This window comes from Pieris rapae, chromosome 6 (assembly GCF_905147795.1).
Source record: "Pieris rapae chromosome 6, ilPieRapa1.1, whole genome shotgun sequence".
Lineage (NCBI taxonomy): Eukaryota > Metazoa > Arthropoda > Insecta > Lepidoptera > Pieridae > Pieris > Pieris rapae.
The window spans coordinates 9,247,984-9,272,323 of record NC_059514.1 but is presented as its reverse complement, the minus strand read 5'-3'; the positions used below and the strand labels follow the sequence as shown (position 1 = coordinate 9,272,323).

Below are 24,340 nucleotides of genomic sequence, written 5' to 3'. Positions count from 1 at the left end.
AAAATACTTTTATTAATACTGTCATATAGAAATTAATATTGATTTGCTTCACTTGAAAAGAAATAGTAAAATTAAAATTATATAGAGATTTTATAATATTAACATACTGTTATAAAATCTATTTACCTATAATCTTGAAACACCAAACACATTTGCAAACACATAATGAAAAAACACACACAACAATTAAACACTAATAAGTTTACCACAAACACAATATATTTTTTTATATTTAATTTTTCTTTAACGCGTAACGAATAACGATATTTACGACAGTAACGCCGTAGAATCGTAGCGGGCGTCTATGCTACGCGAGCTCCGTAACACGACTGGTTACTATAGCAGCAGACGGCTACGAGATACGTACTTGTATATGTTATATCAAAGCCTTATGAGGTAAACATACGGTTTTGATTATGAAATAGAGCTTTTGAATAATGTCACTGACATTTATATAAATATTTCAATGATAATTTTTATTATATATCTCTGGTTTTTAACCACTAGTTATAGTTATTAATAACATTTTGTTAACAAAACAAACAGTTATTTGGCATAGGAGTCGTGTAAATACGAGAACAATAAAACATTTTCTCACTCATCAGGTAAACGGTACCTACCTTAGAAACACAATAGTAGCAGAGAAATCCTGGCATGTGAAAGGAATAATCATAGGGTAACAAAAGCCTGAATTTGCCTTTAGGCAGGGTCCCGGATAAGGGTCAACAAGCGTCAACGTCGTAGCTATATAATCGTATATAAATAGTTTCCTGTATATGTATTGGATAACTCAATTCCAGCTACAGTATATAAAAAGTTGGTTCTTCTTACATTTGTTACATCATCCTAGTAGTACTTAGTATAACTCATCATTGGATTAATCTGTGTTCACTGTTATAGGAAGAGACACAGTTGCTTTAGTTTAAAAGTAATAAGACTAAGTGAAATTTTATCAATACGAGTGAAGACTACTTGCTTTGAAATAAGACCTATCTATTTTAAGAGAGTAAAAACTACAACAGTTATATACCATTGGTATAAATTGTAGATCTTAGTATACGTGATTTACTACCAGTATATTCTGATATGTGAATTTGAAATGGTCTGTCAGTTTGCGTTCATTTTATATTAAAAAAAGAATGATTTAATCATAAAACAAAAGACAATCAAACTATGTTAACAATATGTTCACGATGATTGAACTAAACGTAATCTCATTCAAGATTACACGACAACCGGGAATGACAGATGTCGCGACAAATTGCTCTTGAATCATTCATTCATTCACTCATAAGGGGTTGATTATTCTATCAGGTAGCACTTAATTATGCATTAAAACCTTTTGTACGTTCATATCAGATTGCTTCGCTATTAATTTATTAATGACTCACTTTAAACTGTTGAGCAATGGCTCGGCGGCTCTCTCAATCTGGAGGTCACGCGTTCGAATCTACTGCACTAACGGATTGTTCAATCTATGAGCGCAATCGTTTATTTACACAAGGCCACATATATGAAAACTAAAAACAAAGGGAAAGAGGCAAGTACCCATGGGTGGGCTTTGATATAGCGTGGAGTTTGGAAAGATAATAAAGGGATTACAAAGACGAACTTAAATTATAAAGCATACCAAAATAGTCTAAAAAAGTGACTACAGAATGGTCTTCCTGTAATTATGTCACAGACGAAAACAGTGAAAAACGCAGCACGCCTTAGAAAATATTGGTCAAAGCCTCTCCTAGTAAAAGTTAACAGGACAACAGATATAAATGCCAAGAATAATTTTTGAACCAAGTACTTTTTGACTTAATTTAAAACTATAAAATATATACAGAAGATTGGTAAATAGAGTATATCTTTAAATCAATGTACCATTCAATTTGTATTGAAATAGATTGTGTGAAAAGAGTTTCTATCACCAAAGATGTCCTTGGCTAAAATAGCCTCATTTTAACCTTTACCTAACTGGTAGCGTGGGAAGCCACCTACACAAGTCCTACGTAATTGTTAACTTTCTGCAGTTAATAATCTATTTTTTAAACCCTCGTATAATACGGGTTTTTTTTTAATATGAAGTTAAATAGCGCTTCAGCCCATTATGGGAATTGAGCTGAGATTTGCTCTTTATTTTATTGTCATATACAATTTCATGTAACGACGTCGATTTAACGACGAACTTACTAAATTATTTGGTTTCGTAATACATAAGTCATTGTTCTCGACTTTGTATCTCACCTTTACGCTAACACTCTTCTCTAAAATATATAACGTTGAAATCTTAGATAATTTTATCCATTGTGGTAATAAAAACCGCACAGTTCCTTGGTCTGTAGCCAACTGTAAAGTCTCGGTGTCAACCGCACTAAGAGCAATTTTATTCTTATACCATATCAGAGATAAGTAGAAAGAATGCATTCAGAATAATCTCGCAATATCGCAGTTATAAAGACTTTTAAAATTTCATGTTTCAGAACAATGTATTATTAATTATTTGTTAAATAACACCATACAGTAGTCGGTAGGTAACGTTAGGGAATACTATTTATGTTATAAATTCATGTTTTAAACGATACAGCCAGTTGACACCCAACTTCAAACAAAGAGTTTCATTTAACATACAATTGAATATTAAAAATAAAACTAATACAACAAAGCTCCCAGATCTCTTTAAGGCGTGGTTTTTAATACTTAGTTAATAAAAAGCAACTTCTAAACAGATTAACTCGAAGAAAAACTATTATCGTTCCTGGTTCAATTAAGTCACCGAAGTTAAATGAAGTCCGCAAGAAGTTTCGATTTAAACTAACTTCGGACACGACATTCTTTAGACAATTTCTCCGTCTTGTGAAATTGAGCTCAATTCGAATTTAGAATTGACTTAAGCTTGAAGTTTTATCGTCTACATTTAAAAAAAGGTTTTAATGGTACCTGAATCATCTGTTGTACATTGTCAAATTCAGATTTGTCAGAAGGGTCGTCAAAGAGTCTTGTAGCCAATATCGGTATCAGTATTCTTTAACTTGATACGCGATGACAATTGAGATGTTTTAATATGCAATTTCACGATAGTTATATTTTCGTATTATTATTAAATTATATTATGAATAGTGTTGGCCTAGTGGCTTCAGCGTGCGACTCTAATACCTGAGGTTGTAGGTTCGAACCCCGGCTGTGCACCAATGGACTTTCTATGTGCGCATTTAACATTTGCTCGAACGTGAAGGAAAACATCGTAAGGAAACCGACATGTCTTCGACCCAAAAAAAAAAACAAAAAAAAGTCGACGACGTGTGTCAGGCACTCACCTACTTGCCTATTAGATTTAAAAAATGATCATGAAAAAGATTCAAAAAAATCTGAGGCCAAGACCTAAAGAGGTTGTAGCACCACTGATTTTTTTTTATTATATTATCTAGCGATGTAATTGCGCAGAACAAGAACTGAACGACTGAACTTCTACCGCATTTACCATGAAGAGTGTTCAGAGGAGTTGTTCGGACTAATACCTGCAGCTGAGTTTCGTCATCGGACGTCAAAGCAGAATATAGAATACCATCGGTATCACCTCGACGTCCGTCGTTTCACAACTGAACGATTTTAAGGCAGTTTTTCCCGCGCACCACTACGATATGGAACCAGCTGCCTACTGAAGTATTTCCGAACCAATTCGAGTTAGTGACAAAAAAACAGTACCAATTCCTTACTGAGTTTCACTTAACATCTTGCCTTATAAATCGGAGTTACTTAGTGGCTGGATTTTTCTTAACTAATTCAAATTCAAATTCAAATTCAAAATTTATTTATTCATGTAGGTAACAATGTACACTTATGAACGTCAAAAAAAGAAATATTAAATGAATTTAATTTTACATTTACTGCCAGTTCTCAAATCAAGGGCGTAGAACGGAAGAGAAGAACTGGCAATAAACTCTCCGCCACTCTTTTTAATCGCCAAGTTTTTTTTTTACACAATGCTTGTAAGGAGCTGCAACCACTACACCATGTTCCATATGACATATTGAGTAATAAAGAATAAAAAATAAAAAAAAATTAAAAACAAAGATTTGTCCTCTATCAGCAGGAGGCATGGTGAAATAGGAGCACGCACTTACGTACTCGTGAGAACAACACGCAAAGACGTAGTATAAACAACTAATATCACCGCAAACACGAATTCAAGTACGACCAGTCACCACAAGTAGCACCCGTTCACGAGTATGACGCATGGCCAGCCATTGGCCCCCTCGCCATATTTTAGGGAGAGAGACAACCCGACGCATGGACGCCGCCACAAGCAATGACATTTGAGTGAGCATGACGATCCTTGAAATGTGCACTTGGCTACACAAGAAAATAGTAATAATACTAATTATACTGAAATAATTTGATACCACATGAATCACGGTTTGTTCCCACTTTACATTTAAAAAAAGTCGTAGATGTCGACGATCGCCCCATAGTCTGAAAATGCAGCCGAGAGATTCTGTCGCGTTACCTATTTATACTGAAGCAATTTATATCCAAGCACTATGATCGTTTAAGTATTCATTTATATTATAATAGGCCTTAGCAAGCAGTTTTACTTTAGTGTACGATTTAAATTTATTGATTGACAATATTTGTATCTCACTAGGGATTTTGTTGAAAAAACGTATGCAATTGCCTTGGAAAGAATTACTCGTTTTATGCAGCCTTGTGGTTGGTGCACTAATTTTGTCTTTATTACGAGTACTATAATTATGGAAGCTACTATTCTTTTTAAAGATATCTATATTTTTCCGCACATACAAAATATTCTCATAAATGTATTGACTTGTATGTTATGTATACATGTTTAATATAATAATAATGTATAATATGTTTTATTAAGTATGATATATGTATAATACATTGTTTCTTCAATAAGAAAACATAAAACGATTATGATTTAACCTAACTTAACACAAATAAGTCCAATAACACTCAGAGTATGTATTACGGGAAGCGTTGCTGTGGATAAGGTTTTTGTTATATTACATAGTAGTAAACTATATATTTATAACTTATACAAGGGAAAAGGTAGGAGAATTTATGTGAAACGTTGGTACTTCAAACACAGCGCCATCTGTTAGAATTTTATCAAATAATAAACAAATATTTACAATAAAATAATATTATTAAGATATTAGCTATCCTTTTTTTTGAGTTAGATCAAACTGCACACGATGTGCAAATTTGATTGATATCGGTTCGGTAGTTTAGGAGTCCATAGCGGACAAACAACGTGACACGTAATTTATATACATATATTTAGTTAGCTATCTGTTTTATATTTTGTTTATAATAACAGCATTTGTACACGATACATTTAACGCCCCGAAAAATGAGAAACGGTGAAAACAATTTTTTGGCATGTCATCCATTCTGTTCCACATGGCTTGAAATCTGTTACGAGGCTTTGACTCATACATATCTATTTGAATAAAATCGAAGCGATATATTTTTGTAGTGGGAAACTGTGAAAAATGTTTCTTTGACAATTTCCACTAACGATAATAGAGTTTTTTCTATATTTAATAAAATGTCTGTCATAGACATACTTTATTGTATGTTTCTGAATACCTTCTTTAAAACAGGACATAGATAGTAGGCAATTTCCCAAGCTCGCGAGTGCGTTATTGGCTTTTTAAGAATAGGTATGCAATTATTTGGAGCACTCTAATTCGAATTAATACAAGATATGTACACTCATTGGCAGCGGGCTCACGAGTGCGTTGCCGACCTTTTAAGTGGTACTACCTTCCTACCTAAAAGGCACAAAACCTTATCTGTATATGTCGAATAAGTAAAAGGTATGTACTCTCAAAGCCCGAAGACTCCCGAGTGCGCTACCGGCCTTTTCAGAATTGGTACTTTCCAGACTTGGTGGTTTCCTTAATATGTTCATAATATACGCAAAACTTTTTTTATATACCTTCCGATACTTTACCTTTTTAATACCGATAATTGTTTTATTCATTCACCGAAAGTGTTTCCAAGTCTGACTCATTACTGGAACATTTTTCTGAACGCTTTCGCCCACTTGGTGATTATTCAATATGCATTTACCACAGCAAAATCAATCGTATCGAACATGCAATAAGGTTGAAGTTTTAATGTGTTAATATGAAGGTAAATTGCCCACGCTAAATGCAATTGACATAGACCTTCATGAACAGGCGCATATCAATGTTATTTCGTACATAAATCGCCGAAATACGCAACGCACATAACTTCCGCTTACTCTTAAATTTTGTAGGCTAGGAGGATTGTGACAAGAAAAGAAAAGAGAAAGAAGATTGTGAAGCAGAAGGAAGGAATGAGAGAAACCGATAGTGTCGTATGTGTAACACGAAACAGGACTATTTTTTTAACTACTATTCTTACAGTATTAAACGATACAATAATGTCGGCGGTGATAGGAGATTGTTGTTTCGGCCAAGGCACACGTTGGGTTCCAGAACCAGAGGTAAAGAAAGATTCAGAAACGAGTCTTTGATTTATAAACCTCGAAGTCAATCTTAGGATAAGTTTACGAGAAGTGATGGGAGTCGCCGAGTTGAGGAAGATTATAAGCATGGGATGTTCCGTTTATTTGTCGAACGCTTCTTTTTACAGAAAAGGGGAAAACAGAGGCTCATCTGATGATAAGTGATACCGCTGCCCATGGACACATTCAATGCGGCAGGGCTCGCGAGTACGTTGCCGGCCTTTTAAAAATGGGTACGCTATTTTCTTCATAAGACACTGGGGAAGGAACTGGTTAGCGCGAATGCGGCTGTTACACCATGAACGTGGTCTGATGAAAGCTCGAGAAATGGATGAGGAGGCGGTGGGGCCGCCTCAGCTACCGATTGGTTCTGATATCCAGATACAGTTGTTTCGGAAGCTAGGCTTAGTAGGTAGGTGTAAGGGGGCACCAACCTGCCATCACTTATCAAATTGGCAAACAGACACGGCATCTTTGGAGGAGTCCTTTACCCAAACCGGGGATCCTGTTAATTCATAAATAAATAATATACATAGATATTACTAACATAATCTAAGCTAACGTACTAACAAAATCAAATTAGTCACTAATATAACGACTACCACCTATTTTAACACAGGAAATAAAAAGGCTTATTATTACTTATCAAATTAATATTAATAACAAATAGCTTTAAATTATTTTTGATATTAATTTCGACCTTTATTAACCTACATAATTATATTGGATATACGACATGTTCATAAAATCATCTCGGCGTAAAGTTGTGGATCTCTCAACGGAGATCCCGCGGCGCGTTGCTAAGCAACGGCACGTATCTGAAATTTTCTAATTTCACCCTTTGTGACTAACACAACAATTAAAAACAGTGTTGAGATATTCCTTAGGATGATTTTCAGCGGTCGGATTTCATGTGTTTTTATTGATGTTGGGAGATCTTTATTTATTCATGTTTATGGAAAAATAATACATTATTGTTTTACCTGGAAAGGTAAAAAAATTACGAAAGTTTTAATTGTATATGTATTTTGAAGTTTTTTGCGAAGTTAAATCAATTTAATATTGATAAATATAATCAGTTAAATCACACAAGTTGGCTGTATCGGTTATTGACGTTACGTTAATATATGTTAATACATATATGAAATGTCTCTAGTTTCATTATGTATATAACTGCAAATATCTCTTTAATCAGATATTGTGAAAACTACTTTTAGACGATGACAATATGGCGACGTGAGCGGAATAAGTAAAAGGCGGCAAACTGGAAATTAAAAGGTAACAACTGATTTTCTAACCAAATTACTCTAGGTGAAAAGGTGGCTAAATAAGAAAAAAGTATTTATATGTAGATTGATAGTTTATTTTGAGCTCTCCTAAATCCTTTTTCCCTTAGGAAATCAAATTTGCTTGACAAAGCCTCCTAGTTACGATTAAAATTAAAAAAAAAACTATTATTACGTAAATTTTAATAAAAAATACGCATTGAATTACAATTTGTCCAAAAATAAAATTTAAATCCAGCTACGGAATAAAAATTTTAAGTTCAAAAGGTCATAACAATTTACATTTAAGGCACAGACTAACAGGAATTTAAAGTTCACAAATTTTAATATGAATCGGGATATGACGTAATGAATTTTCATAACTACGTTCAGGGAAACGTGTGGAAATGATAATATTTTAACCAAGGATATGGTTTGATTAAACCAGTAAATGTCTCGTTCACTAAGAGTTTATGTTATCGGGTTTTCCTAGAACTTAGTTTTAGTTCTACTATTTCTAGGTTTAATATATAATATTGAAATTGTAACATTAATCAAACAAACATCAATAAAAAATATATTAAATTAAACTATATGAAATAAATAAAATGCAAAAAGATTATAGCAGAGCGTGGTTTCGATCCACGGACCTCTGGGTTATGGGCCCAGCACGCTTCCACTGCGCCACTCTGCTCTATACCTTAATAACGAAATTGCTATACTTAATGCAACATTACTAACATGATTCAAATATGTTGGTTGCGTCATTTTCGTTTATCGTAATTGCCAAATATGACGTCATATTAAGATTCATCGAATGCTAACAAAATTTTACTTAATATGAAATATATCCATCGCGTAGTATTGTTAGAATTTCGTTAATGCATTAAAATTACGGTTTTAAAAGCAGTGCCTCAAAGATTTATACCTTTTACGTTACACGTAATGGGAATATACGGGTTGGAATCCTATAATTGTTAAATATTGCTAGATTATGAGGTAATTGACATCACACATGTATACGGGGCAGGGCTACCAATATTTTATGGTGGACCGAATATTATACTAACGCAAATTATGTGGAAATCGAACCCAGGACCGGTTCAACTTTGCATACTCGTTGCGATGACGTCATATTTGAGTAGTTTATCTTATCACTATAGTTCAAATATATTATCACTCGCGGTTTATTAGCTTAACGCGATTCCTAATTGAATTAATGAATTGCGTTTAAATCCGGTAGAATATATTAGCTGGCATACATATATTTATTAATCAATCACTGTTATTGATTAACTAGTTCCCCTTGACCTCCATCTGTATTAAAATCCATCAATAACTTCATTCGAGAAATATAAATAATAGCCACTATAACTTGACCCATAAATTTCGCTTATCTGGCCTGAATCTCGGCATAAACGAGGGTCTTCATACACTGGATACGGAAGTCAGTGGTTTGGAAAAGCACGATAAGTAAACTACGTTATGGATAGCTTTCAAGTGGTGCGGTTAAAACGCGGTTTTTATGTTAATATAACCGCGGGTTTAACCGCGTGATTTTAAGAAATTTTTGTACGTAGATAGTGCAATCTCGAGTCGAGATCCTTAATTCCTAATCTCGTAGGAATCAGAATTACAATGACTAGAACAAAACACAATGTTGTATAATAATAATAAAACATAGAACAGTAACAAATTATTTATATGAAGATATTTTACTACTGATTTTGGAAATAACTTCTTAAGAAGTGAAGAGTATAAAATAAAAATTAAAAAAAGTACCCACTCAGACGCAACACTGGCGGGATAAAGCACTTTGTATATTATACGCACTTTGTATATTGTACCCCCTTACTCCCATTGAAACTCATAAGAGATTCATCTCTTTTGTTAAGAGTGAGACTCAAATCAAATGTCGCAGAAGCGCGTGGAGGACTTTTGGTTGCTCTCAGTCTCGTCTAATTCCTTTTAAAGCGTCGTGTACCATTTAAATCATCTGAAAGTCCGAGTGATAGTACAACTCAGATATACGCTTGTTTATTTAGGAGAATAAAAATTTCTTTTAACTACATAATCTCTTTACCAAATTTCGTCATGTTACGCTTCGAGATTGATCACGATAAATGGCACTAGATCCCGCGAGATCTCGTAGAATGAATCTCGGGAATGTATTCCCTTTATTCATGGCCTGGTCAGCAGGGTTTCTATAAAAACCGTTTTCATCAACTGCAAATGGTATTCATAGAGTACTATATAGCGATTGGGAGTTTTTCGATATTTCTGTATTAATTGTCACAATCAAAGTGTAAATAACCAGATATAAATAAATAACATATTTCCATTAAAAAAAAAACATATTTACATATGACATTCTCAGTTTAGTTTACGGAATTATCGATAGATGTCTCTTTTTTTCTATTTTAATATCATTTTTGCAACCTTAGTCTCTTGACTATGAGATAATGTATATTAAAATAGTCTGTGCCAAAATATGTAAACAGATTAAAAATGTAGAATAAAAATTAAATGTGAATTAAGGGAAAATATTTTATAGCAATTTGACGCACGTGCGAGGGACATTTTAAATCCAGTTATAATTGAGGGTTATGTAAATTTGTCCAGCTACCAGCCGAAACAGTTTCGAACATATACGTATACAACATTTTTTTATATAACACGGTGTAAACTTCCAGGAGACCGATTTTAAGTGATATCCCCAGGGACACTAATGCTAAAGCTTAGAAATTGTAAAAAGTAAACTATGTAGTTTGACTTCATACAGATGCGCGAAAGAGACAGGTAGTCTTTACTCGATAGTTTTATAAATTTCTGGATTATTAATTTACTGAATTACTTAAGATATTATTTGCTTTTTTTTAGCAAAGGTTGCATGATAAACGCGGTTCAATCACTAAATATTTCTGTATTTATTCAGGCTATTTCCAAATTAGGAATTGGTTGGATAAGCATATTGTTTACCAACGTGTATTTAGATTATTATCACCCTGTATTAAGACTATAAAATACGCCATTGTTCAATGGTGTATTTTATTATTTTTGCCTATCTTTTTTTAACCGTTTTCTATCAATTGCGGCTTATATAAAATTTTCAACCTTTGCCGCGATTTGCGAAAACGACCTCACCTGATGTTATTGATACCGCCAATAAACTCTCTGCTAGAAGGCTCGCAAGTGCGTTGCGTTGCAGGCGTTAAGGGATACGTAATTTTGATGTACAATAAAAAAACATTTATAAATGAAATTTTATCGCTATACAATATGTGTACAAAAACCCCTACTAGATCATTATTAGCAAAAAAGTGGTATATGTATTTAGATCGTTTAACTATGTATTAAAATCCACACGATCAGCCTTATAAATAGGCATGTAAATGTCATCTTATGTTCCATTCAGTCATATAATAAGAATAAAAACACAATGTCATAATAATAAGTTAACCTATTTAACTAATAGATTTCAAACTTATGGCCCAAATACTCCACCACGATATAAAAGCACCTTGCCTTAAAAATTTACCTTCCACTTGAAAGCATGACACGGCTGTGATCTATAATAGTACATAAAGATGTATATATATAATAGATTTTCCTTGAACATGCTTAAAGACTTTTAATCATAACCAAAGCTGTCTCTCAGACCAGCTGCCAGTATATTATCTCCGAACAGACATGACTTAGGGAGCTTCTAGAAGAGTAACTAAAAGTCGGCACCGCACCCGCTAGCCTCCGGCGTTGGTGTCCACGGAGGTTAGCACTTTTTATAAAGTGACTCTGCTCGTTTTCATAAAAAATGTTTTTCGTAGAGAATAATTTCAGAAAAGTTCTGAACGGTAAACGTGTCAATCACTTGTGACGCAGGTGTGTCAGCTACAAGAATATAGCGATACTTTATATTATCATATATTAGCTGTGTTGGCCCGGCTGGGGTGTGGCTCTGAATAATAATAATAAAGATAATAATAATGTAGTGGAATAAATAAATAAATATAAAAGCCAGTTTAATATCCAATCATGATAAAAAAATTAAAATACATTCAAAATTCGACAAATTTAGCGTGTAACTGACGGGACTTTCTTTATATGTGGGCATTTAACATTTGCCCGAACGGTAAAGAAAACATAGTAAGGAAACCGGCTTGTCTTAGACTCAAAAAGTCGGCGGGGTGTGTCAGGCACAGGAACCTGATCAGCTATTAGGTCAACCTAATGAAAATGACCATAAAACAGATACAGAAATCTGAGTCCCAGTAAAAAGGTTGTGGCGCCACTGATAGTGGTTTTGTAAAGATTGGTTCCTGGCAGGTCAGGTAGTATGTCCGTGTGTATTGCGTTACTTATGCGTTGAGCGAGGAAACCACCACTAGGGTTGTCCATATCAAGCCCTAACTAAAATATGTAACTAGCGTAATATTTCTTTATAATAATAATAATAATAAAATCATTTATTTCAGACCAATCAACAAGTCCATATGTTGTTAGTATAGTAAAACTTATAAGACTTATAACTATGTTAGTAAAATTATTAAAAACATTTAGTTCATTAGTCTACGTTGATTTGAGACACCCGGCACACGGGCATGTATATGAACCCAGTGTCTCGAAACAGCACATTCAGGCTTATTTGCTATAACCATCAGGATATTGTTGGTACTCGCACGAACCCCACGCATCAGTGAGGCGTAACCGTAAGGCGTTTATAATGTTCAAATATAAATTTGGTCCTGTGATAGTGTACTTAAACGCTGGCAGCATTTCCTCGCTGCTTACTATGTAGGTTAAGAAAATTGTAAATACGTAAATTAAAGAAATTATTTTTATTATAATTATTAATAATAACTATTTTACTAATTACTAATAATAATTTTCTAACATCAAAGCCACTAATTGTCGTTATAAAATTTTCAGATTTGAGACCGAGATGTACGATTAAGAAATAAAAAATATATCACTTTCGTGAGAAGAAAAATTTCTAGAAAGTGAACAAGTTTTGTAATGGATGTGTCATGTCACTTTGTAAATTTCGTTTCGCTTTCGTCAATCTTATTTTGCATTCTTAAGATACTGTAAATACGATTTTGTCTTTAGGACAGGGTTAAAAACCTTTAATATGACCTTGATGAGTTTAAACCGTTCATATTATATATTACTTTTAATACGGTAATTAGTTATCTATATATAAATAAAATTATGAAATATAAAATGAATACTATTACTACATATTATTATTATTTTGAAAATATGAAGAATTGAATTATCGGTCCAAATGTGTTTCTTAGCTACTTATTAATAGTGATAACATTAGAACTACACTTATAGTTTTTTAACTTACATTAATTACTCAGTCATTCATAAAGTTTTAAATTCAATTGACTTCATAACAAGATTATAAAGATATGTATACTATTAAATATAATTCAACAGGCATTTATTATTTCATTCTTTAGTTATATACCTATTGGACGACGTGAACGTCTGAAAAATACGTTGACTGGTATACAAAATAATTTTACACCAAAGTTACCTGAATTCCATGAAATATTAGACAGCGTTCCATAACGCTGCAATTTCGTAGTTTACAGAATGCGAAACCTATTTTCCCGGTCTTCGAATGCCATTAAAATATCCAATATTTGCTTGAATATGCTTTAGAAGACTAGACACAAGAAATAGTTTTATTTTTCATGTGTACTTTTTATTAATATTGACACATAGTGTTTATATGTTTTAATTGTTTAATTTTGTATGTTTTTGTTGTATTTTTGCGATAATCTTATCTAATTTAATATTTACTCTAACCGTAGTTGCCTGGAAGAAATCGCTTGAAAGCGATAAGGACGCCATTTTTTTTATTGAATTATGTCAATTGTATTCTGTACATGCCACGAAGCCACATAAAAAAAAGGCTTTTAGGCACGATTTTCAAAACAATGACTTACTTACATGATTTATTTGTAAGTATTGAACCTATACCAAATATATGGAAAAAGAGCGTAAGAAGGAGGAAAGAATCACCAGAAAAAAGAATTTTAGGTCACCATCTTGCATGGCAGACTAACGAGTAGAAAGTGGTGCAGAAGTATGGGAGAAAGATACTGGAGATAGAGAGAGATGGTGCCAATTTGAGGAGGCTTATACTCTATAAGAGGTCCTTGGAAAATATATAGACAATGTATTTATTTATAATTACTGCTGTATAATTTTTTTTGTAGTCGACAGATCATCGTTCAAATAGCCAGTTGCAATGTAAAATTATCTTTGTATTTTATAGATCATATTATAAAAATATAAAAAATATGTATTTATTTATTCCACATCATTATTCTATCTGTACAGTAATATGTAACTAACATATAATATATGCTTTATATTGCACATAATATAATTGACGCGGTGAAAACTAAGGTCCACTATTTAGTTGGTCGGTAGATACTTGCGTATGGTTTTGTCAAATCAAGTGGCCAGGGTATGTGGAGCGGATAACGCGCCATTTGATACACCGTTTTTCAATATGAGAAAAAAGATTAGCATTAGTTCTCTGTCAAAAATATTAAATTATATATGCCAATTTCTTCCCTACTACTACTTCTTTTTGATTATGTATTTCAAATTATCGAACCTTAGTACCTTGATCTACACATTACAAATTCCATTAAATTTGCAAACTAAAGAGTTGAGAGAAAAACCAAACTACAACAAAATACACAAACGAAAACATTAAAAAACAAAGAAAACAAAGGTTTTTAGTACCTTAAATTTACCTGCAACCAGAGAATTGAGAATCAATTTGTGTCTAGCACTGGCTATAACTATTTGCCTAATTCAAACGATCAATGAAACAGACGCAAATATCTGCCCTATTCCGTATTGAGGACTTAAAACATTGACGTGACTTTTCATAAAATGGATTGACTAAATATATATTATAGTAAATAAAATTTCTATGGAGTTAGACCTATTTTTTGAACACTGGCTGAGTTTACAATAGTTGTTATAAGATTTAGGTTTACAGGGCGTCCCAAGGCTATGGAAAATCAATGAAAAAATAATTATCTCGTCTGGGAATCGAACCGACTTCATAGTCAAAAAGCCCCTTTTTGATGCCAATAAAGAGAAAATGGATGAACATGCTTTTCAATTGTACTATTAATTATCGGTGTTGATATTATTGTGTAGTTCTATCACATAGTAAATGTTAAAATATAATTAATATGTGTAAATTAATAAATAAAATAATATTATTACAAAGAAGTTTTATCTAATGAGCGTATAAATCTCTAAAATCTTACTGAGGTTCTGGGAAATGCGCAATTTAAGTCTAGATAAATTGCAACACGGGTAGAATGTTACCGCAATCCAAATTGCAATTTTATCACCTCTTTTGATCAACGGATCGCAATGATTTATATCCTACATTGTAACAAGCAATTTCATACGAATAATTATTTGAGCTACTGTGGATATTTTAATTAAGAACTATTCATTTTATTTATGTTACATAGGCTCACTCGATGTTAAGTGATATCGCCGCCCATAGACACACTGCCAGAACGCTCGCAAGCGCTAGGTTAAGAATATTGTAAATAAGAGAAATTTGTAACAGTTTAATATAATGAAAATCGTTCAATATCTAGTAAAAATGAAAAATAACTGCAGCTCACAAAGAACATAATTAATAACAAGGAACAAACGAAGCAAATATTGCACTGCGGATTGCATCCAACCAGAAAAGCTCACATTATTATCACAACACCAAATAATCAACCTTATTGCTTTGTGATACAGTCTTTGTTCGTATAAACGTATCGAACCTTCTGACTCTGTCAGAAGGATCAATTTGATTTTGATAAAGGAAGAACGTCCTATCTACCAATTGACAACAGGCGATTATATTATTTATCAACAGTTAATATGGAGTGTTTTCACGTGATGTGAGTATGAAGGAAGCACGGCCTGGTAGGTTTCAATTGATAGTGGTTGAAGTATTATATTCGTTCGTAGAATGGTTTATGGTAGTTGTATGTTGTATTGTTCTTGCTTTGTTTGTATGTGAACCAGCCACCTGTTAGTTACTACGTGTTCGCGCTACGAATAGCTGTGATTAACAATTTCCATTTAATACAAATCTCATACAAATTCTATAGATTGAAAAGTGTATTATCTGAATTAGCGTTCCAAGCGGGTGTTTCCACACAATAAATCCATAGATTACAATGTAATGGCGCTAGAAGCTTTTTAGGTCTGGGGTTCAGATTTCTGTAGGCTTGATGATAGTCAATCTAATTGGCATAAGATAATCTGCCTCCAATGCTTGACACACGTTGCTGATTGTTTTGGTTTAGGGCAAGAAAGGTTTTCTCACAATGTATTCCATCATCATTCGAGCGAATGTTAAATGCGCACATAGAAAGTCACAGCCAGGGATCGAATCAACGAAGGATGGTTTTCTTACAATGAGCCCAATTAATATTTGTCCGTACGGTAAAGGAAAACAAAGAGAGGAATAGGCGTGGTTTGTAAACATATATTTAAAATTCGAACGCGGCGCCTTCATCTACGCATTGCGCTTTCACGGTTAAAAAACAATGTTAAATCCTCGTATTTTATCATAACGTCCGCTTAAACGTAAAATAGGGGCATAGTAAAGTTTTAGTAAAATTTTAAACCTTCCACTTACACGCAGATTACCATAAAGAGTAGCTACTTACAGAACTGAAAAGCTTATTATAACACATAACTGTACTAGAAACATTCAACGAGTTAAGGCTGCAACAAACGAATGAATTAAGTTTACCTTACAATATTCGCAGACTTTTGTTAAAATATCAGACCAAAGTCTATAACGCACCTTGACATCGTGGCGAATGTATTCCCCATTAATAACATAACGCCGACACCAACACCATCAAATTCGTAAAATGCAACAGGCTCAAGTGTAGCACCGAATAGGGGATGACAGCACCCTATGGCCTATACCGAACCCGGTAGGCCGAGACTGTTAAGCATTACACTTGAATTTTGTAAAAGGCATTGATGATGATGACTGTAAACAAAATCGTACATAAAGTTTTAATTCACAAACAGGTTACATGGAGGCTTAAGTCACAAATCCGCTAAAAGCTGTGATATGAAAAGAGACTGGAATAATCCGAGTTAAACGCCGAGATAATAATTGTTGAGTTTTGCTTCATTTTCACGCGGAATTTTCTTGAAATATTTTAATATTCTCACCTGGATTTTATTTGAGTGAAACTATTAACTTATGAAATACTTTTATCTATATAAATAAAAATGAATAATAAAATTCGAAGACCAATTTTTTGTATTTCACTCTGAAGAAGGTTATTATGGAGAGAAAAGTTGAAAAAATAAAACATTTAGTTTTATACCGGGAATGCAAGCAGTGTCTATGGGGTAGCAAAATGATACATAATATGTTGGTATGTGGCTACTAAAAGCTAGAACGAAGCGATGGAGATTCACCGGGGACGACCTTTGCCCCATCCATAGATCATAGGACATTGATTCACGACTGTCACTGCTTTATAAGTTAGAAAGGTTTCTTTAATTATAGACAAACGTTTATATACGTAAAATAATTTAATTGGATGATATTATGATTTTTATAACTTTCATTTATAATCCAGTTTGCTAATGTATATGTTAATATGTCAGTCCCATACCCCAACCGGAGGTTCCGAGGCTTTAAAGAGATACATTTTTGGTGTATTTCTTTAGGTTTTACAGTATTTTTGTCACGGGTGAACAATACAATCTTTAGTTTAAAATTATTGTCACAACAGTCACGTATGTGGATCAAATAAACTATGGTTCCTGAAAATGTTCAAAATACAAGGTATATTTCGACTTATTTACTTCTTGGATATTTAAACATTATATAAAAGATATTGGAATAGTCAATGCTTCCTGATGCATTTCGACCTCCTTCAGGACTTTAATATAGAGGATGTAATCACATAAATAAAATCGCTGGAGCACACAAAGACTCAATACGCGAATGTCAAGGCTTTACACCTTACTGACACCACGGGAAAGTCAGAAGATTGAAAAGGACGACGCTACTCGAATTAGTGTGAGTGTGCGTTAGTCTTAAGTGCTAGTGGTAAGTAAAGAATAGACAACAACAAAGTAGTAGTTTCCTCCCCTTAATAGAGACTGAAGTGTTATTGGACACTTTAAATGTTAAATATCTATTAAAGTAAATTAGGTAAGTTTTGAATGATTTATTAGTATTAAGTCGCGCAAGATTGTAATGTCTTTAGGGCAGAGAAAATCCACAGAGAAAAATGGAAATAAATTAACATATATAAATTTAGCACTTGTCATAAGTATTTTTGTAATCACAATTAATTGATCGCCTATAAACAGCACCGGTACTCTGTAACTGCGTCCCAACGTCAATTGTGTTCTTGTTTCCAATACGTAAAGTTCATTGAATAGATATTGTTCTCGCAAAGCATCACAGGGGATATATACACATATTACAAATAATAAATCTTTTATAAGTTTTTATAAATCTTTCTTAAAAAAATTTTTTTTAGTTTTATTTGTTTCCTGAGACACCTATATAAAATAGGTACACATTTCTACTTATTATGAATAAACTGTACTTAATTTTAATTATATCTGAATACCTTATAAAAAAAATTTTTTTCTGTTGGTATGTATCAGGATCCTTCTCCAGTACAGGCCTACTCTTCTAATTAAGGTAATTCTATGAAATAATCTGCATCCAGCGTTAAATGTACACTACCACAGGTAACTATGTAGGTTATGAAAATTCTAAATACTGTATATTTGATTGTTATGATTGCTAATAAGAAAAGAGCGTAAAAATTCTTAAAAGCAGTCTGGCGCTTATCGTATCACTTAATATCAGGTGAGCATCCTGCCCGATTGCCCCCTGTTCTGTGAAAAAAAAAATAAACTGATTTAAATCTAAAAAACTGTAAAGTAAAATATATATAAATACTATTACCATACCACATCATATATCTGTAACTCGTGTCCGTAGAAACGAGTTGGTAAAACCATTTATCATAGCGAAAATATCAATATCTAAGTTAAGGGGTCGACAGTAACTAATGGTTGCGAGTTACGAGATTTTGCAGATGTGTCAAGGAAATAATTAAAACAAGACGGGACCTATTGAATTAGATTACTTAAGGAACGTTTAGGTTAATAGTGTCTCAGTAAGCTGGGAACAGGTAAATAACGTTTATGGAGAGAGAGATGGAGATAGTTCATTTACAGGACATCCACACATACCTTTTGTTCAAAGACATATTTAACATACATAAACAATATATGATGTGGAATAAGTGGAGAGATAACGCTCTCAATTGCACTTATAAGAAAGGATTTCAATCAGTGCATCCTGTCTGTCTTTACTTTGTGAAGACAACGCTTGGTGAGAAGCCTGAGAGTCACACAGGAACTGAGGCCATTTATGAAACGAGTGGCGTGAGAGACGTTCTAAAGGCTGTTGCAATATCTAGTTCGTGGACTCGCAGGCTGAAAAAAGTCCACTGACGAAGGAGACTAACGACATCGTCAAGGAGGTTGGCTTCGAATGAATTTAGAAAGGCCAGTGCAGGGCGTACAGACAGTTGGAGGAGACTTACTTCCAGAAATAGACCAAAAATTAATCTCATGATGATAAGGAAAATATTATTTCAGAAATACACGACAACGGACAAATGTGTCTGTTAAAAGGCATGTTATCTTCTCAGCCTGTTCCATACGTCAGAAGGTTTCATAAAGCCCAGCGGAGGATTCGATTTCAAGTCGAAGCGCAAAATATAATATATAGCATTTATTAGAATTCCTCGATAAATGAATAATTCAACACAAAACTGATTTTTAAATTTCAGCCAGTATTTATAATTGCGTCAAACCAACACTTATCAGACAGGACTTTCCAGGCAGTTAATAATAGTTCAAATCGAAAATAAACAATATCGGGTAATCTAGGGACTATTCTCTATAGCACTCAAAAGAAGGGTGTTCAATCTGTGCATCCTGCCTTTCTTTACTTATGGAGCCGAAACCATAAGGGCTCATGCCCACGAGCCGGTTTTAACACGGCCCGGTTTTTTGCCTACGCCGGGTAGAAACCGTCCGAGCTTGCACACAAGACGGTTTGGACACGACCCAGTTTCACACTGCCATACTCCACTGAGCACCGGGCGTAGACGCGGCGAGCACCGTGCCCGGTTACACGGAGAGACGACGCTAGCATTGGCGTGGTGTGGTTGGCGTCATAGTGTCCTATACAAGACTGTCGACCGGACGTAGACTCGGTTTTTCGCCGGGCAATGTCTCGTGGGCATGAGCCGTAACGCTCACCGGCAACGCAATTGCGAGCCTTCTGGCAATGTTAATGCTCATGGGCGGCGATATTACTGAATATCAGGTGAGCCTCCTACTACCTACGTAAAAATTTGCTACCTATTACGTAAAAAAATATGTCATGGTTGACACACTATTGTCCAATATAGCATACAAGATTTCGGTCCTAAAGTAGAGATTTTGTATGACGTTTTGCGTCAGCAGCTTGTTGCAGCTTATAATGACGGGAAAAATTCTAGGTAAGAGACGGGCTGGTGGGAGGAAGTAGTGATTACTGAACTACGAGAGTGGATCAGATCTGCCGAGCTATTTAGACTAGCGCAATATACCCGGCAACTGAAGTTGATAACAGCAAACCAAGCAATAAAGTATCAGTTGAGAAGAAAGATTAATAAAAACACTCCTAGTAATAAAGTATCAGCCTATACATAATCGAAAAGGGCGTTAAGTTTATACCCAAACAGTAGGCAGTAAATCCGACGAAGGAGATCTCATTACCAAGTTTCCTTCCTCCAAACTCCTGTTACATGCTTGTTATAACTTTTACACTTACTTTCGATACGTAGCACTTGGTTACTTTGATGTCTGCAAACTTGTGTATAATAGAAATAGTATGGGAAAATATACTTAAATAGTTTAAGACGTTAGAAGTCAAGAGACTGTATGGATGAGCTCTAATATGCAATATGTCAATATCGACTTTCGTTTGTAATGTAAAACATCGCACCAATCATTATTGGACGCTAAGACAATACAATACAAGACGTATGATCTCGAAGTCCGCCGATCAACAAGCGTGTCTTAGGTAGTTTTTGCCGCGTACCACCACTATGAACCCACTGAATTTCTGTTTTCACATCAAAAACCTAAATTATAAAAACTTAAAGAAAATTGATTTCAAAATGTGTGTAATGACCTAGCTTGTTAATCAGAATACTCAACCTAATAATTAATAATGAATTAATTCTAATATTTGTGAGTTTTGGCCAAATAGGAAAAGATTATCACATCTTAATATATATATTTCTTGTGTGCGTGTGTATGTGACTGAACTCCTCCTAAACGACTGGACCGATTTAGACGAAATTTTTTGTGTGTGCTTAAGGGGATCTGGGAATGGTTTAGATTCACAAATTTGTCCGCTGGACAATGTTTTTTTAATTAATTTTCAATTTATTAGTTGTTGTTGATTTTGGAATGTTTTACATTGGATCCGACAGACGGCGCTACCATCGCAGTGTTAAATTTTAAATAATATTCGAATTTTAATTTTAGTCTGTCCCGAAATTTAAAAAAAGTTTTGTTATCATTGTGTTATATCGTGTGTGACCATTTGCTGGATCGTTAGATATTGTCATAACATTTGAATAATAATTTTCATCATAATGGCTTATTAAAAATTGAAATTTTGAAATTAAAGACGTGTAGACAGGACAACGTCTGTCGGATCCGCTAGTATTATTATAAATATGAAGTAGTAGCAAAGTACATATAATTATCACCCTTTTTTCAAATAACAATTCTGCAACTGCAGCTTGCACTATAATCTACATAAAATATCATATAACGAACAAACCAGACAATCCACTGCGGGAATATTGCATTTGTGGCTCTTTTCCGCCAATATGAAACGTTTTTAAACTTTTTCAATATAGCGCACGCTATAATCAACCCTGGTACAACGGCGTAAGGAGGAAAGTTTTATGAAAAAATATTGGTCTATACGGCAGAATGCCCGATGCATTATTGCAGTAGTTGCTTTGAATGGCTGTCGTTTAGTTGGTGCTTAATGAAAATACAAAAAGCTTGAACGTTTTGATGCTAATCGAATATTGGTTTTTCAATACGTAATAAGTTTTGGGTAGTTATGCGAGGTTTCGTTTTGAGATTGGATTTATATAGATCTTAAGATAAACTAATTTTCTGTAAAACCTAAAATTCTTTTGTTCACAAAAGAATCTTAGAATATCTTTCAAGATATTTTATTTAATTAAATTTTGTATTAAAATTATACTGTAGTGGCTCAAAGATATATATATAGCGAAGACATGGATGGGGTTAAATAACATTAATAAAAAGATAAAAGTTATTATATATATATATTTGAGCAGTTGGCCTACTGTCTTCAACGTGCGACTGTCAGTCCTGAGGTCGTCGGTTTAATCCCCTGTGCACCAATGGAGTTTCATTCCATCTGCACATTTAACATTCGCTCAAACGGTGAAGGAAAATATCGTGAGGAAACTGGCTTGCCTTAGACCCAAAAAGTCAGCGATGTCTGTCAGGCACAGGAGGCTGATCACCTACATGCCTATTACGATTGACAATTACAAATGATCATGAAGCAGATACAGACATCTGTGGGCCAGGTATAAAATAGTTAAAACGCCATTGATTTATTTTAAAGTTATATATATATGAATATTGGGTAAACCTTTAATTGTATTGATATACTTGTTAGCTTTATATAAGTATAGTAAATATAAGTTCTACGAACATGTACTTAACATGGCTTCTACGCTGCAGGCAACGGACTACGACCAATGCTACGTAATCAGATATAGAAAAATTCTTCAGTACTGATTTCAAAATTGTACAAAAAAAGGTAATTTAAAAGGAATGTGAGAGTAAAGGTTATCTACTAATAGATTATTATCATTGACGTATAACACGAAAAGTTGAACGTGTCAATAAAAAAATAGACAAATAAATGAGTCTGCCCCATACAATTTTTAGACATTTAACACTATAAAATATTTCAAATACAACTTTTATTTTTGCAAAATAAAGTAAATGTAATCCTTTTATATTTTTTAAAAGGAAAATAAATTGCACACTTTATCTGTAGTGAGAAATATATATTTTCTTATTAGTTTGCAAGAAGATGATGGTTTTTTGATAATTTCATCAGCCCATCTCTTGAGCGGTCTTCCTCTATATTGTTTCCCAATCCTTCCCAGGCCTTCACACCGGGTCGCCCTTATGCTCCTCTTACAGTATTGCTATATGCCCTGCCCATATCTAAGACATATTTTAGGGTGACGCATAGAAATAATAAATTTTAAATTAAGAAACTCAATATATTACCAAGTTACCCTTCGTAAACAAGCGAGATTTTTTTCGGGTCTTGTTCATAACGAAAACTCTTTTAAGTTATTTCCGAAAATTGTTCGAATCTTTTTAATTTTCTATGTCAGAAGCTTTGCCCCTTTCCGGCTGTCGGTGTAATAATTAAATTTGTGACATTTTACCCATGGCCCGCGGTGAAATTAGAAAACTTGAAAGGGACTTAAGGAAATAACGATGAAAAGATCTGACGAATTTTATCGAGTTAATATAAAATATTTATTGGATAGAATTAATGTTTTAATAACAAGTATTATTAGGTGCCTGAAATAAAAAATAGATAGAATTGCATGATGTAATTGTTTTTTTTTATTTTAACTGTTGAGTTTACAAAAAAAATATGTACCATGCAATAAAATATTAATAAGTAATATAGTAAGGGGTATTTCCGAACCAATTCGACTTAGGGTCCAATAAAAGAGCGTACCAATTCTTAAAAGGCCGGCAACACACTCGAGAGCCCTCTGGCAGGTGAGCCATGTTGGCCCCCATGTTCCATAATATATAACATTTCTTGAAAGTAAACCAATACTACCTTTATACACTTAGGATAAAAATCTAAGCTTAAAATTTTCTTCGCGGTAATTTGAGAAAAACATGTGTTAAAAGCTTTCACCATCATTAATCATCGAAACGCACAAAAGCCCTAAAAAACTGCGCACTCCCTTAATACCTTTGAGTAAACGAATGCCATAACACTATAGCAATTACCTACTCACCTAACCATAACAAAAAAAAACATCCTAAAACAAATAAAAACCATTTAAATTCAGTTTCAACTATAACAACATTTTTCGCTTGAAATAAAAATCGTATTTCCCGCAAACACGTGCGAATTGCGCTATAAAATAAACTCTTATTTATATAAACAAAAAACAACCTTCACTACACATATTTCCTCGTGTTTACACCAAAACCATCTTCTGGAAGCGACCATTTTAGTTTGAACCTTCTGTCTTAACCTTAGTCGTTGCTTCGGAAGATTTAGGTAAATTGGGCGAGCGTCAACAGGAGTTGTATCGTAAGTAACCTCCCAGCATACTTAGAATAA

At 33.7% G+C, this 24,340-nt stretch overlaps 1 protein-coding gene and 1 non-coding gene across 9 annotated transcripts in view; both read right to left on the bottom strand.

Moving 5' to 3' along the window:
* Positions 1 to 24,340, bottom strand: part of LOC110992953 (uncharacterized protein CG43867) — a 240,978-nt gene that overhangs the window by 97,136 nt on the left and 119,502 nt on the right. The gene's annotated exons all lie outside the window — the stretch shown is intronic.
* On the bottom strand, positions 8,396 to 8,467 carry Trnam-cau. The gene has a single exon. It is a non-coding gene; the product is annotated as a tRNA-Met (tRNA).